General features: G+C 41.6%; 1 long non-coding RNA gene across 1 annotated transcript in view; it reads right to left on the reverse strand.

Moving 5' to 3' along the window:
• The window catches only part of LOC121821134 (uncharacterized), a 14,373-nt gene extending 1,597 nt beyond the window's left edge, over positions 1-12,776 (reverse strand). The window contains exons 1-2 of the long non-coding RNA XR_006061819.2: positions 12,645-12,776; positions 1-11 (exon numbers count right to left, since the gene is read on the reverse strand). The exon at positions 1-11 is cut by the window's left edge and continues 70 nt beyond it. This is a non-coding gene — a long non-coding RNA (uncharacterized LOC121821134). The remainder of the gene's footprint in view (positions 12-12,644) is intronic.
• Between the last annotated feature and the right edge of the window lie 3,131 nt (positions 12,777-15,907).

Raw genomic sequence — 15,907 nt, forward strand, 5'->3', positions numbered from 1 at the left:
GTGATTCATAGCTGAAAAAGGGCAAATGCAGAAATACAAGTTCATGTTATTTTCATAGGGCAATAGTTATAAACTACAAAACTGGCCACACATAGACTTCACGTATATGTACATCAAGTAATACTATTATTTAAGATATTTTATTAATATATGATTTTTCATAAATAAAACTCCCCAATTATAATATTTATGGGTTCAGTAAATTTTAACAAATACAAGTAAAATGTATCCACAACAATAAAGTTACAGAGCACCTCTCCCTCCAAAGTGCCCCTTCTTCCAGGGCACCCCTCCCTGCAGGATTGTGTTTTATGCTTCTTATGCTCTTGAGCAATCAAGCTATTTCCCTTTTGCTCAGCCCCTGAAAACCAGACCAGCTACTTCCTTTAATTTAGCATTATGTTTTTAAGTGTGCTCCATGCTCTTGCACCAAATAACCATCTGTCTACCTTTGTCATAGACTGTTCCTTTCATCAATTGATGGATAGGGTGCTGATTCTGGGTTTTTTTTTTTTTTCTATTTTTATTTTTGTTTTGCTGCTATGAACAAAGCTACTATGAACATTTAAGCAAATATTTATGAATGGTCACATGTTTTACTAAGTAAATGCCTTCAAGAAAATCATATATTAATAAATTGTCAAATTTAAAAGAAACAGCAAAAAAAAAAAAAAAATCAAAGCAATTACATCGTCTGGAAAGACCAAAGCAGAATCATGTATGTGTGTAGATAAGCATTTGCTTTCTGGTCCTGGCATAATTCATAGGTTTAAAATCATCTATGCACTTGTTGTCTTTTAATTCTCTTAATGAATTATTCTATTCAGCAATTTGTATTAGTCTCCTGTCATGTGGCAAGGTCTGCAAAATAATCTGTTCGCACTTGACTTGGGAGAACTCAGGGGTTGGGGAAAGGCTCGAATTCCCAGCAGCAAGTGACTTAACAAAGGCATGCTTAAAGTGCTGTGGCCCCAGACAAAGCACTGTCATCCCGAGTGAGAGCAAAGAGTGGGCGCTGAGAAACTCTGAAAGAAGAACCAATACCTGACAGGCTCTGTGCACAGGAGTTTGCCAGCTGGGGTGAGCGTTCAGGACAGAGAACATAGGAAGAAATGGGTGAGGAGATAAAATTATCTTGCTTACTTGGGAAATTATAAGTGGTCCCCATACCCTGTAAGGAAATATTAAGGATGAATTCAAGATGAAGCACAGTTTGTCATTGTCTAGTTTAAGCTTCACCCAGAAACAATGTAGTTATTGAAGTTTTGGGAATAAAATGACCAGATTCAGGACAATAGTTCTTTTAAAGTATAACCAAGTTGAGTTTTCTAATGTTCTTTCCTTGAGGGGCTTAACATGACTGTGGAAATGGTATTTCTTCACCCTCTAAACCCATGTACATCTTGAAGCTCCCCAATCTCTTGTCTTTCAGAGAGCCTCTGGTCTTCAGGGGCACTGCCTCTTTTTCCCTCCCACCTCTCCATTCCTGACCTTCAAGGAAATGACAGTGGGTCATCAACTCACTTGCTGTGGATTTTTCTGCCACTTTATCTTTTCCTCAAACCAGTTTCTCAACCCCAGGCTCTGTTGAGGCATCTTGAGTGGGACCCAATCTTAAAGCTATAATGTTTTTAATAACCCCTGGCTCTAAAAAAAAAAATAAAACAGGTCCTTAAATGTTAGTATTTGATGGAGATTATCCTACTAGGGACTGATCTTTTGACCTCTGAGTCACATGGGACTGATTAAGAATAATCTATATTTACATTTCTATATATTTACTTCCCTTTGGTAAGAAGGCAGTGACCATAATATATAAACCATGATATAGAAAACAACTAACTGTAGCTTGCAGAGGTTGGGAGGAAATGGATTGCATGTTCTTGCTTCAGTACTGAATTGCTTGATGAAGGCTCTATATTTTAACATTCATGCTCATAAAAGGAAATATTTTCCTTTTCTGTCCCCCCTCCCTCCCTCCCTCTCTCTCTCTCCTCTAAAAGCAGATTAAACCATAGTTTCTTTCTTTCCTGGTATTGAGTGTATGCCAAATCTACCCTAAACTGCACAGATGGAAAAAATTAGTCTATGTCTGTGGTACCTCTGGGGTTGAATATTTTTAGTGCTTAAATCTTTAGCTAAAGGTTCTTTCTTCCAACACTAAAGAATGATTTTATTGTTACTCAGTGTACAAACTCACTGATGTAAAAATTAACAGTACCATGTTTTTATATTTTACTGAGAATTGTCACATAAGTCTTTAATTCTCAGAATCCTTTTGGAGTCATCATTTCATTTCCATTTTATAAATTAAGAATGTCTCCTCCCCTCCTCCTAAGGAGTCACTATTTAACACAGGTTGGCATTGAACTTGAAGCAATCCTCCTGCCTCAATTGATCAAATGCTGAGATTACAAATGTGCACCACTATGCCGGGCTAAGCTAAGAAGAAAGTCTTAGTCCAAACACTTAAAGAATTAAAAGACTACACTAGGTTTGAGTTTTCTCATTTTTGTCTAGGGATCTCTCTTAGCTCCCTAAGTGACCCCATACTGAAATCTATTTGTTTTTTTCCCCAGCTATGACACCTAGGACAAATTTTCCAGGGAAATGCTCTTTCTTTTTCTTTTTTCTTTTTTTTCATTCCCCATCCCTGAAACTAGGAATCAAATTCTTGGAGGCACATTGTACGCTAGACAAGCATTCTACCCCTGAGCTACATCCCCAGTCTAAAGACATTTTCTCTGACTTCCAAAATGCAGTTACTTTAATTAATCAATTCAAGAAATGTCTATGGACCTCCTTGTACACACACACACACACACACACACACAAAAAAAAAAAAAAAAAGATGCTAGAAATACAGGATTAGATAAACAAAGTCCCGGGTCTCCTGTGATTTGAGGGGAAGGAAGACAGTTTATCAAATGTTTACTGGTGCCAGCTGTCATTCAAAGTGCTTTCTTTACACGTAATCCCTAACAGATAGTTCCAATCATCCTTGCCATCAAAAAATACGAAATAAACAAACTGAGGCAGAGAGATATCTTTAAAAAAAAAATGACACCACTGTCCAATTTAGAGTGGCCCTAATTAATGAGCTTACAACTATGTTTCCTTCTGTTGCCAGTGTCATTGTTCCTCTCAAATAGGTCAAGTTTTCCATTAGCAATCTTCCTGTACATATGTTTCCCCGTTATCCCTCGGTGATTTTGGTTTAGAGATGAGAACAACAGTATCTAGCTTTTTAGCAAGAAAGGCTTGTTTTACCCACAACTGATAAGAAAGCTAATCTTACACATTATGGGGGGAGAAGAATTCCTAATTCCCAGGTTTGCTATATGTCCATCTATAAATGAAGTCCTTTTCACTAGTTCAGACTTTCATCTTCCAAATAACAAATGTTCACAATAGGGTAAATGCCTGTGCTTGAAGCTATGTGCATTTCTCATAAAGTGAATCAAATGACCACCTTTGGCAAGTGTCCCTAGTCTCTATTTTCTTATAAGCTTATATTTAAATGTACTTATGCATAATTTCAGAAGCCATCTTGCCTTACACAAGTATTACTTTATTTTCATGCAAGGTTATACATATATTATAAGAAGAACAAAAGCAGGTATCAACTCTATGTTCAAACCTTGCGTTTTGGTATTTACGGCAGAGTGGCTTGACAAATAGCTAACAACCAATTGGATTTGCCAAGGATGGGCTCTACTTAAGTTTGCCACCAGAATGTATCTCTCCGCCTCCGTTCACACAAATCACTTCCTTTGCCAAGGGGCCCACGGCAAAAGCAGGCATATGGGAATGATTCACTTGAGGGAAGTTGTACCCAGAATATCCCAACAGTTTGCTTTCTGCCTCTCTCTCCTTGCCATATTTTTTTCTCCCCAGAGGAAGCACCTGTTATTATGTCTGTGACACCTGAAAAGCACTCTGAATATTGCAGGAGATTGCTCATGCGTGGGTGGATTTCCAGGGTGTTCAGTGAAATTTAAAAATAAAAAAAAAAATTTTTAGGAGTATTCTCAGATATTGGAACATTGCCTTGTCTTATCAAAATTGCTCTGTAGCCACATTCACAAATACCTTAGAACATTGAGCTACAGATGGAATTCAGTAGAAGACATACTGAGCTAATTTCCTTTGTACGACATTACCCAGAGAAATCAAGCTGTCAGTATCTTCAAGAACAAGCCTGCAAAGAGAGGTGACGGCAAGAGCCACGGGAGGCCGGAATGATTAAGAGTTTGGCCTTTGGGAGCTTCTGTCCACCCTCCCAAACTCATTTCTAATGAAAATTTACTGCTAACAAACAGACTGAGCATGTTTGTTTTAAGATGGTTCAATCGTAGTAGAAACAGTGGAAACTATTAAGCTGAAATAATCTTGAATCTGAAAGCATTCTAAACACACAAGGGTATATTCACAAAGTGAAATAAATGACAGAAACACAGGATTCTAGGCATACAGAATGTTGTACTCTGGCCTAACTTGAGGTCACCATCTCTCAATTGTGCCTTTTATTTATCAAGCATTAGTTAAGCCATTTAGCCCATATTTAATGAGCTTATTTTTATATGAACATTATTTTTAAATATTACGGAAGGGAAAAATTCTTTGGTACCTTTCTGTAACACAGTTTGAAAAGCTATTTTAGCTGAATGGTGGTGTCACTCGCCTTTAATCCCAGCACAAAGGAGGCAGAGGCAGATGGGGCTCTGTGACTTCAAGGCCAACTAGTTCTGTAGAGAGCTAGTTCCAGGACAGCCAGGTCTACACAAATAAACTCTGTCTTGAAAAACAAATAGAAGTTGTTTTATTTCCTAGACTCCCTTGCAGCTAGCAGTTTGGCTATAATTTACTTTTTGCCAGCTACATGCACATGTGCATTTGCACAATCTTGATTCCAGAACCAACTTCAGTGGGGGAAAGGATGGTAACTACACACTGATCACCCATTTTGCTAATCTGAAATGACTCCATCCTATGACTATGAAACATAGTTACTTCCAGATCCCCAGATCATGACTAAGGTGATATGGTAGATTTGCCATGCAAGGTAATGCACACCTACAATTCCAGCACTTGGGTGGAAACAATGGAATCAGGAATTCAAGAACAGGCTCAGATATATAAAAAGTTGGAGGCTTGGCCTCTAGGAGACTCTGTTAGGGAAAAAAAAAAAAGTGCATGGTGGTTCACACCTATACTCCCAGAACTTGGGAGGTGGAGGAAGGATGATCAGGAGTTCAAGGTCATCTTCAGCTATACAAGACCCTAAAAAAAAGCAGTAATTATAAAGTAGTGGTAGTAATGGAGAGATAGTTTAATGGTTAAGAGAAATTACTGCTCTTTTGGAGGACCCAAGTTTGGTTCCTAGCACCCACTTAGAGGCTCACAATGGCCTGCATCTCCAATTCCAGGGAATGTGGCATGTACGGACACCCCATGCATGGGGTACAACTAAACTCACATAAGCAAATACACATAACTTAAATAAAATAAATAATAGAGGAATCTTTTTTTAAAAGTTGTGGGTGGCTTCTTATTTCTAGAGGCCATGCCTAGTACTTGCCCATTCAGAAGCTGCAAGCCTTAAATACACTGATCTTTCAGTTATCAATTGCTGTGTAATAAACATCCCCCAAAGTGAGGCGGTGGTGGCTCACGCCTTTAATCCCCACACTAGGGGAGGTAGAGGCAGGCGGATCTCTGTGAGTTCAAAGAGCAAGTTCCAAGACAGCCAGAGCTGTTACACAAAGAAACCCTGTCTCGAAAAACAAAACAAAATAAAATAAAATAAACATCCCCCAAACTTAATTAGGCTGAGTGATTCTGCAGATCTCAGCTGGCCTTATGTGTGTGGTTGTATTCAGCTCTCAATAGTGCTGGGCTAGCAGTCCCCAGATGATTTCACTCACAAGATGGGATGCCCTAAATTGCTGAGCCCTTTCTTCCATGCTCACCTTCCCATCACTTCAGCAATCTAGCATGAGGGTTTGGTCTTTGGTCTTATGGAGTGGCTGCCTTCTAAGGTTAAAAATGTGAACTAAATCTGCCAGTCACACAGCATCACTTCTGTCTCCTTCTGTTGGTCAAAGTCAATCCTAAGCATGGCCTTGATTCAAGGGGAGGAAAAAATTGACTCCTTCTCTGTATGGGAGCTGTGGCTAAGTCATATTGCCCAAAGTCACACGGTACAGGAGGAATTGTTGCTGCATCTGTCTACCACAGCTATATTTAGTCCTTTGCCCTTACGGAACAAGGGACCATTCCTGCTGGAAAAAGCAGGAGTATATACACTTACAAGTAATTCATATTCTCAGAGAGAGGTTTATTTTTCTTAAATACCCAGAGAGATGGCAATGGTAACACTTTATGAAGTAAAACAGTGGTCAGGACTCTTTTGTCTTAATTATAAACTGTGGGTGCACCTTCCATATCCCAGGAAGAGAGCAGTCAGTGTTTCTGTGAGGGGCTAAAAGATTAAATGAAAAGTAATCACTTAACACCCTGCCATGAAGTTTATTCTCTGCCCAAATTAATATTGCTTAGTGATCAATAAAGGGAAAAGAACCATCACTGCATGTACCAGTATTCATACAAAACTGAGTTCTTGGTGACAGAGAAGCCGTATCTCAAGTGTATAAATGTGTAGATGTTTCCAATCCTACCCAGTCTGGGACTGTGAATCAAGTGTAATTGATGGTCAAATTATACCAGTGCATTTTTCCTTTTGGCAGTTCCTGGGTTTGGTGCCAATTATCCCTGAGACTTTTAAAGGCCTCTGCTGCAGAGCTGAAGCTGGGCTCTTTGTCTGGTATTAGAACTCTATGATCCCAGATGATAGCTGGTTTGGAATCTCTAGCAATTACTTGTGTCGTGTACTTTAATCAAGAGCGTGCTTACTAGTCTAACGAGCGTCCACACCCATTATAAAACATTACTCAGACGCTGTATCCTTTTGCCCCTACTCTGTTCAAATGAACCTGAGCTTCTGACTCGTCGGTGATAAGATGCTCTGCTGAATCATCCTCGGTGGGATGGGGGCAGGCTTCCCGCTGGAGCCGGATCTTCACCTGATGATGGTGTAGGCCCAGCCGGAGGTCAAGTTACCTGTTTTTGCTGTTCTACTGCATATTAATCTTCTCTCTGGCAACCAGCTAGCAATTAATCTTCCTACATAGCATATGTTTCTATTTGCTAATATTTAGGAGGGTCAAAGACCCTTTGGGGAGGCTCTCCCCAAAGATGCCAACAAAGTCTGGATGTATTCACCATCACTGGCAGATTTTGTCAATCTTTGAGTGAGTTGGTAAAGTGTAATGGAACACTGATAGACTGAAGGCTGAGCCGAAAGGTGACTAAGCCCTAATCACTGTGTGGCCTTGGACATTATTTCAAAACAAAGGGGTTAAGCAATATGTTTTCTGAGACGCTTCCCAACTCTAGCATTCCACAGATTCATTTAATTTTTTGCAGAGAACGTCTTATTCATCTGGCAGAGTTAATGACATCCGTTTGCAGGGGACTTAGACGACAGAAATGTGTTGACTCAAAGTCCTAGAGGCTGGAAGGACAAGCTGAGGAGGTTGGCAAGCTGGTGCTTTCTGATAGCTTTGCCAGAAGAGTCTGTTCCTGGCTTCTCTCCTTGGCTTGGAGATGGCCATTTTCACATGGTGTTCTCCCTCCGTGCCGCTCTGTCTCCAGTTCCCCCTTTTTATAAGGACACCAGCATTTATCCCCAAACAAGGCCATAGTCTCAAATCCTGAGCGTTAAGACTTTAACATATGGATATCAATGGGGACAAAATTAAACCCAGAGGCCAGACACAGTGATGCTCAGTGGCACTCTCAACACTACAGAGGTGAAGACAGAAGAGTCTGGACTTCAAAGATGTCCTTGGCTACATAGTGAGTTTGAGGCCAACCTGGGCTACATGAGGCCTTGTCTCAAACAGCAACAATTAAATTCAACCCATAATAAAGTTTAAGTATCTAATATAAACAGAGAATAGAGAATGATGACTTGATATAGCTATGATGCTGGTGACAGAGGCATGGTAGACTAGCAAGTAAGTATAGACTGCTGAATTTATATTGGAGACACTAATGCCCTAAGCCTGCACTGACAATAATTTCCATCTCTACATTTGGATCTGTGAGTCAGCTGTTCAGGATCCTTCTGAACCTGAAATTCTTAGCTCTGTCATGAATCTCTATATAACCAAGTGTGAAACTTCTTGAACAATAGTCCTATGACTATTTGACCAATTATTGTTCAAAGAAAGCCACTGAAGTACTAATTATGTAGGCCATTATTCAATTAAATGACCCCATGGATCTTTGATTGGGTTTGGCCATCAGAAGTTAGAATTATGAATGAAATATGCTTCTCTGATATATATATGACAAAAATTTTAAAAAAAATCAGAGACTAGGTAAAGAGAAAATATTAAAAAAAAAAAAAAAAAGCCGGGCGGTGGTGGCGCACGCCTTTAATCCCAGCACTCGGGAGGCAGAGCCAGGCGGATCTCTGTGAGTTCGAGGCCAGCCTGGGCTACCAAGTGAGTTTCAGGAAAGGCGCAAAGCTACACAGAGAAACCCTGTCTTGAAAAACAAAAAAAAATATGCTTCTCTGTGCTTACATGGGGCTCCTAATTATATAATGTTATTTCTATATTAAGAAAAAAAGAATAACATTAGATTCTGTTGATAGATGGCAGTGGTGGTGATGCCTTTGATCCCAGAACTTAGGAAGCAAAGGCAGGAGGGTCTCTGTGAGTTCAAGGCCAGCCTGGTCTACAGAGCGAGTTCCAGAACAGCCAGAACTGTTATACAGAGAAACCTTGGCTCTGAAAAAAAAGAAAAAGAAAAGAGAGAGAGAGAGAGAGAGAGAGAGAGAGAGAGAGAGAGAGAGATTCTGCTGACTCACAGGTACAAATTTAGCTTCAGTGAAAATTTAATCATTGTGAACAAGAACACAGTGGAGACAGAATTAATTGAGTATTATTGATAAAGAAACTGACAAACATTTAGAGTTTCCAATACAAGTCCACTTTTCTCATCACAGGTCTCTTTTGAAGCTTCTTCCAGCCTGAGAATCCACTAGGTGGAGCAAAGGACCAGGAATCGCTGACCAAGAGCATCTGTCAGCAAACTGACTGGCCCAGCTATTCCTTTCTTCTAGGCCTAGACAAACGCAGGCAGGAGACTGAGTTTCTGAACCACTTGAGATCAAATGTTTCCTAGTCGTTGAAATAGACAGTAGCCCAAGGAATAGTGAAACACGAACTTGCTGAGCAGGTCACAAGTATCAAGTACACAAGAGGCACACCCATCTGGGACTCGTTCCCCCCGGTTTGGCTCTCATTACAGATTTCCTTTCTGCTTTCCTTTGGTGGCAGATGGAATTTAGGGGCAGGGCTCTTAGCAAGCTCCTTTAGCTACAAGATCCTATGCTTAGATCACCCATCGCCCTTTCCCTGCCTGCTCTAGCCATCCCCGAGTACTGGTAGCAACCTGGTTTCCATTTAAATATGTTTTCTTTGATTCCGGGCCCTCAGATTCTAACACTTCCTTCCTTGGTTGCAGTCTTGCGTTCCTTTCTGTGCTGAGGGGTTGGTTAGCTGAACAGGGGCCAGGAACTTGCCTGATTCTACATGAAGCCTGTTACTGTGCAAAGAGAGATGACCCGTGTTTCCCGCTCCTGTCGGTGGCCTCTGTTGGCCCCTGCACTCAAATTGGAGATGTTAACTGTCTCGTGTCTCAGTCCAAATCTGCTACCAACATTCCATAACACAGGAGTCCTAAGACTTAAAGAGAAAAGCTCGGTGTAGGAGGGGAGTGCGAACGTTGAAATAACACATCTTCATCGCTCCATCTCTGTAGTGGAAAAATTTATTGAATTATTAATTACTTTGTCTTCATCCCGTATCTTCCCTTCTTCTTTGATCTATGCGGGTACGTGTGTAGTAATTTCTCGCCTCAAAGCACTTCCTGCAGAATGATCATGTCATCTTTGGATAACATCTGAACTCACTGAAAGGGGATGTTATCCATGGCTTTGAAATCAGAAGGGGCAGGAAAGGAGAAAATTTCCCGAGAATGTAAAGAAGTTTGTCGTCGATGAGTGTGGTGCGCACATGCCTTTAATCCCAGCAGTCAGAGGCAGGCAGATCCCTGTGAGTTTGAGGCCAGCCTGGTCTACATAGGGAGTTCTAGGTCAGTCAGGGGTACATATCGAGACTGTGTCTTGAGAAGAAGAGAAAGAGGAAGGGGAAGAGGATGTTTGTCATCTATGATGGAATAATGACCTGTGGGTCTCCTACTCGACTTTGACGTCATGAAAACCTTAGGATCAGACACCAAAGTTTAAACTCACTATGTAGCTGAGGCTGGCCTCGAACACCTGGTTCTCCTACTTCCATCTCCCAAACATGCCACTCTGCCACCCACGTTTCTATTCTTTTGTCCTTATAAATAATATAGCAATGGAAATTTTTCCAGTAGGTCTTTAAATATGTTTGGAATATCAGTGGAATAAATACCTAGAAGTGGAATTACTGAAACCTTGCTGCTTGTTTGCTTGATTTGGTTTGGTTTGGTTTTCAAGACAAGGTTTCTCTGTGTAGCCCAGAACTCACTCTGTAAACCAGGCTGGACTTGAACTCAGAGATCCACCTGCCTCTGTCTCCAGAGTGCTGGGATTTAAGGTGTGTACCATTACCACCCCCTTGAAAACCTTTTGTATTATAAAATTTGATATATGTTATCAAGTTGCCTTTCATACATCAAAGTAAACTCCCATTACTTTTATGTAAAATTATCAACAGAGGGGTTACTCACTTTTAGAATTATTGTCAATGTACTGAGTATCCTCTTAGGATTTTTTTAAAATTTGCACTTATCCTAAGCATGAGATTGGACATGTTTTTATATTTTAATATCTCATTTATGTTTCCTTTTTGTTAATAGTGTTCCCTAGAACAGACTGTTCAGAAGTGAAGGGAATCTACCTGCCAGTTATATGAGGATTCTTTTAGTCTCATCATCAGGGAAAAAAAAGTCTGCCATCACAAGCTACTGGCAGATTCATGGTGTGCTGTACTCTGAATTCCTTGAGGTTCTCCCAGTCTGCACCAGGGAGTCACTGGCAGAACATCATTTCCCTTAGCATAGTCCCTAGTGGATGGTCCCCAGGGAGCAAAGGCTGAAAATAAGATGCTTCTGTGGCCAAATCACTGGATGCTGCCATTGTTTCAGAGAGTCCAACATAAGAAGAGCTTGGATAATCCTTTTTGCATCTAAGACACTCAGCAAAAGCTTTCAGAGCTGAGAGAAGCAGAAATCTAATTTTACAGAATGTCTGAATAACTTTTAAATGCTTATTTTGTGCTGCGATACTTGCTACAGTTCTTCTGAGAAAATCAAAGAATAGTGAAATCATAGTGTATCAGTCAGATGCCAGCCATATCTAAAGAACCCCTGGGAAGCCATGGGCTCTATTCTCTGTGCTGCTACTTGGAAGGAAAGTAGCTCCAAAGAACTGTACAGGAGCGCCAGTGATAAGCTAAGGAAGAAGGAAGCAGAATTGATGAGAAGGAACTATTCTGTCCGACACACACTGCTTCTTTTCCCGGAAGGAAACACTGTTAACTAGGAAGCCAGATCCTAATTTTTTTTTTTTTTTTTTTTTTTTTGGTTTTTCGAGACAGGGTTTCTCTGCGTAGCTTTGTGCCTTTCCTGGAGCTCACTTGGTAGCCCAGGCTGGCCTCGAACTCACAGCGATCCACCTGGCTCTGCCTCCCGAGTGCTGGGATTAAAGGCGTGCGCCACCACCGTCCGGCTACCAGATCCTAATTTAAGGGCATACTTCTCGATTTGAAAAATTGAATCAGAATGATTAGGATGCTCTACCAAACACCTTAAGTTCGAGCACACTTGCATGTGTAATTCTCCTAGGCAAATAGTTATCCCATGTGTAATTCTCCTAGGCAAATAGTTATGCCCATAAGATGGGCAGAACCAAGTATTTCAGGGACCCTCTTACAAGTGACTTATTTTACAGATGCCAGAGTCTAAGCAGAGAGTTGTGAGGCTTCCCCAGGGTAGGTTTCTCACCACAGTGTAGTACAGGAGTCTTTCCATCAGCAAGATCAGCAATCTTAGTCCACTCTTGGCTATAACAGAATACCAATACCGAAGACCAAGCCTTATAAAAGAAAGAGGTTTATTCTAGGTGCAGGGAGGCTCGGGACCCAACACCTGCACCTGAGAAGAGCCTGCGGCCATGGTACCGCGTGGCAGATGGCATCACGTGGCAGGAGTGCCTCTGGGAGTGGCCGGCAGGCATATATGCAAGAGTAGAGGAGAATGGCTGTTGTTACACCTGCTCTTCTGAGAACAAATCCAGTTTCGTGAGGAACACATTAATCTCTTACAGGGTCCTCCTCTCACATGGGCACCAAATTTCAATTTGAGTCTTGGCGAGAGCAAACCATATCCAAACCAAACCACCATATATAGCTTTTGTAGGATTCCCGTTTAAATGCACATTTACATACTGACCTGCGCCAGTCTATTCAGACCGCTATAGCAAAATACCCCAGGCTGGAGGACTTAAATGATACACTTACTTCTCATGGTTCCAAATCCTAAGTCCCAGGACAAGGTGAGGACAGCTTTGGTCCCAGTAAGATGCTGGCCGCTTTGCTTGGCCTTGTGTTGTCTGCATGCAACTTTTGCCATCTCCCTCCTTCATCTTAAAAGGGCACAGCTTATCATGAGGACTCCATCTTCATGCTGTCACTAAATTTAATTACCTTCCAAAGGTCCCATCCCTAATGACTATCACACTGGCAGAGTTCCGACATATTGCGGGCATCAAAACTCAGTCCACAGCAATAGGCATACATCGGTTGTTGTTAGACCCCTCCCACCATGAAGTAAACGCCATGAGAGTAGAGAATCTGTTTTGTTGACTATAATATCCCCACCACTAGACCAGAGGGATGGCTCTGTGGGTAAAGGCAGAATAGATCAAGGGCCATCCAATTTTGTAGGGTAGCTGTTAAAACAAAAGGCACCGAAGGCTGTACACTTCGAATGTGGCAATACCAAACAATCCCAAGAAGGAATCCAGTGACGGAATAGATTAAAGAGAGACAGTTCAAGTTTGGAGTTATTGAGTAATATGATTATACCAACATTTTTTTAAATGATGAAATTTACACTAGAATTACCAGGGAAACAGCTGGTAATGGATTAAGATAGTCAGATATCTTTTTCTTTTCCTTGAAAAAAACATTGATGTCTTAAAACATTTTTTGTTTGTTTGTTATTTTACTTTATGTGTATGTGTATGGTATTTTGGCTGTATGCCTGTGGACCACTTGCATGCCTGGTAACCTTTGAAACCAGAGAAAGATCTCCTGGATCTGTAATTACAGATAGTTGTGAGCGCTGAAATGTAGGCAGAAGTTTGTCTGTCCACCAGCCCTGCGGTCCCCTGGCCCCACAGTCCCACAGCCACTTGTAAATAATCACTCAGAGGCTTATCTTAATTATAAACTGTAGGGCCTATGGGTCAGGCTTCTTGCTAGCTAGCTCTTATAACTTAACCCATTTCTATTAATCTATATGGTGCCACGTGGCCGTGGTGTTACCGGTCTGGTGGTATCTCTTCTAACTCCACCCTTCTTTGTCTCGTCTTCAGTTCGAACGTACCACCTAACCCTATCCTGCCCTGCCATAGGCCAATGCAGCTTTTATTTATCAACCAATCAGAGCAACACATATTCACAGCAAACAGAAAGGCATCCCACAGCACTGGATGTTGAACCCAGGGCCCCTGGATAAGCAGCCAGTGCTCTTCAGCTGCAGAGCTATCTCTCCAGTCCAACTTGGGAGTCACTCAACGGTTCACAGGGGTGGTACAGAAATCCACGTGACTTTAAGGGAACAATATTGAACAGCACGTGTTGGCTTTTTCTTCTAATATTCCAGTTCCTGAAAACGTTTTTGATGATAACACTTCTAACCCTCCACTATGAGAACTTTGGCTCTGCTGGGGACCATGCTCCTGTTGCCCAGTGCTTGTACGTGCTGGCGCTGCGGAGATGCTTCTTCCGGTGACGATGTCTTGTTCTTCTGGCAGCCAAGGGGAGGGATTCCCTCCTACTCCGATCTTCCCGACACAACACGCTCTTAACCTTCTGTTCTCGGGCACTTCCCAATATTGCGTAATAAGCAAGGTTGTGGATTGAAAATAGATTTGGGGTGGGGAGGGAGGTCAGTGGAGACATTTATAGTCGTACCAAGAGCAAAACATGACACAGCTGGGCTTAGAGATAAAATGTCATCTTGCTTGTAAGGACATGTATACTAGGAAAGCAAAATGACACAAGTGCCATGTTCACTATGGGCTGGCGTTTTCACAGCCTTCGTTAAACTGCTTGATTTTGAGATGTAGATATAGAAAAGAAACTGAAGGTCCATAGGTAGTAAGAGGAAGAAGTGAGATTTGAAGCCAGATCTGTGATCCATCTCTCTATCTTCATTTAAATAATTTACATACTATCAATTGTATAATAATATATTGTGGCTGGGCAGTGGTGGCACACACCTTTAATCCCAGCACTCCAGAGGTAGAGGCAGGCGGATCTTTGTGAGTTCGAGGCCAGCCTGGTCTACAGAGTGAGATCCAGGAAAGGCACAAAGCTACACAGAGAAACCCTGTCTCGAAAAACAATAATTAATAATAATAATAATAATAATAATAATAATAATAATAATAATAATATTGTATTAAACATGTATTGTTTACATGTTATAAATTGTATGATATTTACATGTTTCAAATGTAAAACTCAGTGGTTGTTAGCAGAGTCACAGACTTTTACAACCACTAACATAGTAAAATTTTCGGATCCTTTCATCCTCTCAAGAAACTCTGTGTTCATTAGAAGTTCTGACACAGCCACCCCTCCTCTGCCCTAGACAACCACTAATCCCATGCTGTCTCTGGTTTTGCCTGTTCTGAACATCTCTTTTAATAGTGCCGTGTACTTTGTGGTCTCCTGTGACTACCTTCTTTGACTTAGCATGGCGTTTTGAGGTTTGGGTATCAGCATTTCATTTCTTTTTACTGCCTACAAAGTCTCCTTCTAAAAACCTTTTCTTCATCCGGCCCCACCTTGCCCAGAGCCCCTTTCGTGGAGAACCAGCTGCCTTCTGCGCCCTGAGCAAAGCTAGGACAGGGACACACAGAGCCCGGGACCGTTTTTTCCTCCCTTGAAGGACAAGGCTCTGCAGATGGCAGACAGTGAGTGACATCAGGATCTGCGGTGGCTGGAGCTCATGGCACCAGCTCCTCATTGTTCTATTTTTATTCTTGTGTTAAGATTTTTTTCAGATGGAAGCCTTGACTCAAAAGCTGCTTCCCTCGCGGACCCTACAAACCCAAGCTCGGTTCTGCTGCCCCCTGCTGTTCAGCCAGATACTGAACGGTTGAGGAAGGTTTTGTTCCTGGTAATAGTGTTCCCACTAAAGCGTTGTTAACAGAAAGAGAGAGCGGCAAGGTTCCCCCCCTCACACACACACACCTCTGTCCTCTGCTTTAATGTGACACCAGGTGGTAAGAGAGCCTACAGAGTCCATTTCTTCACCTCTCCCTTCTCCCCTTCTACCAGCCTTTTTGAAAAAGAATATTTTTGAAACAGGGTCTCATTATGTAGACCAGGCTAGCCTCAAACTCTCAGAAATCCACTTGCCTCTGCCTCCTGAGTGCTGGGATTAAAGGTGTGCTCCACCACACCCAGCCTAGAATTTTTAAATTTTAGTATCTATCATATACTAGACTTTGTGAGGGATTGTGAAGATATTTAACGTGAAACACTTG

This window comes from Peromyscus maniculatus, chromosome 11, assembly GCF_049852395.1.
Source record: "Peromyscus maniculatus bairdii isolate BWxNUB_F1_BW_parent chromosome 11, HU_Pman_BW_mat_3.1, whole genome shotgun sequence".
Lineage (NCBI taxonomy): Eukaryota > Metazoa > Chordata > Mammalia > Rodentia > Cricetidae > Peromyscus > Peromyscus maniculatus.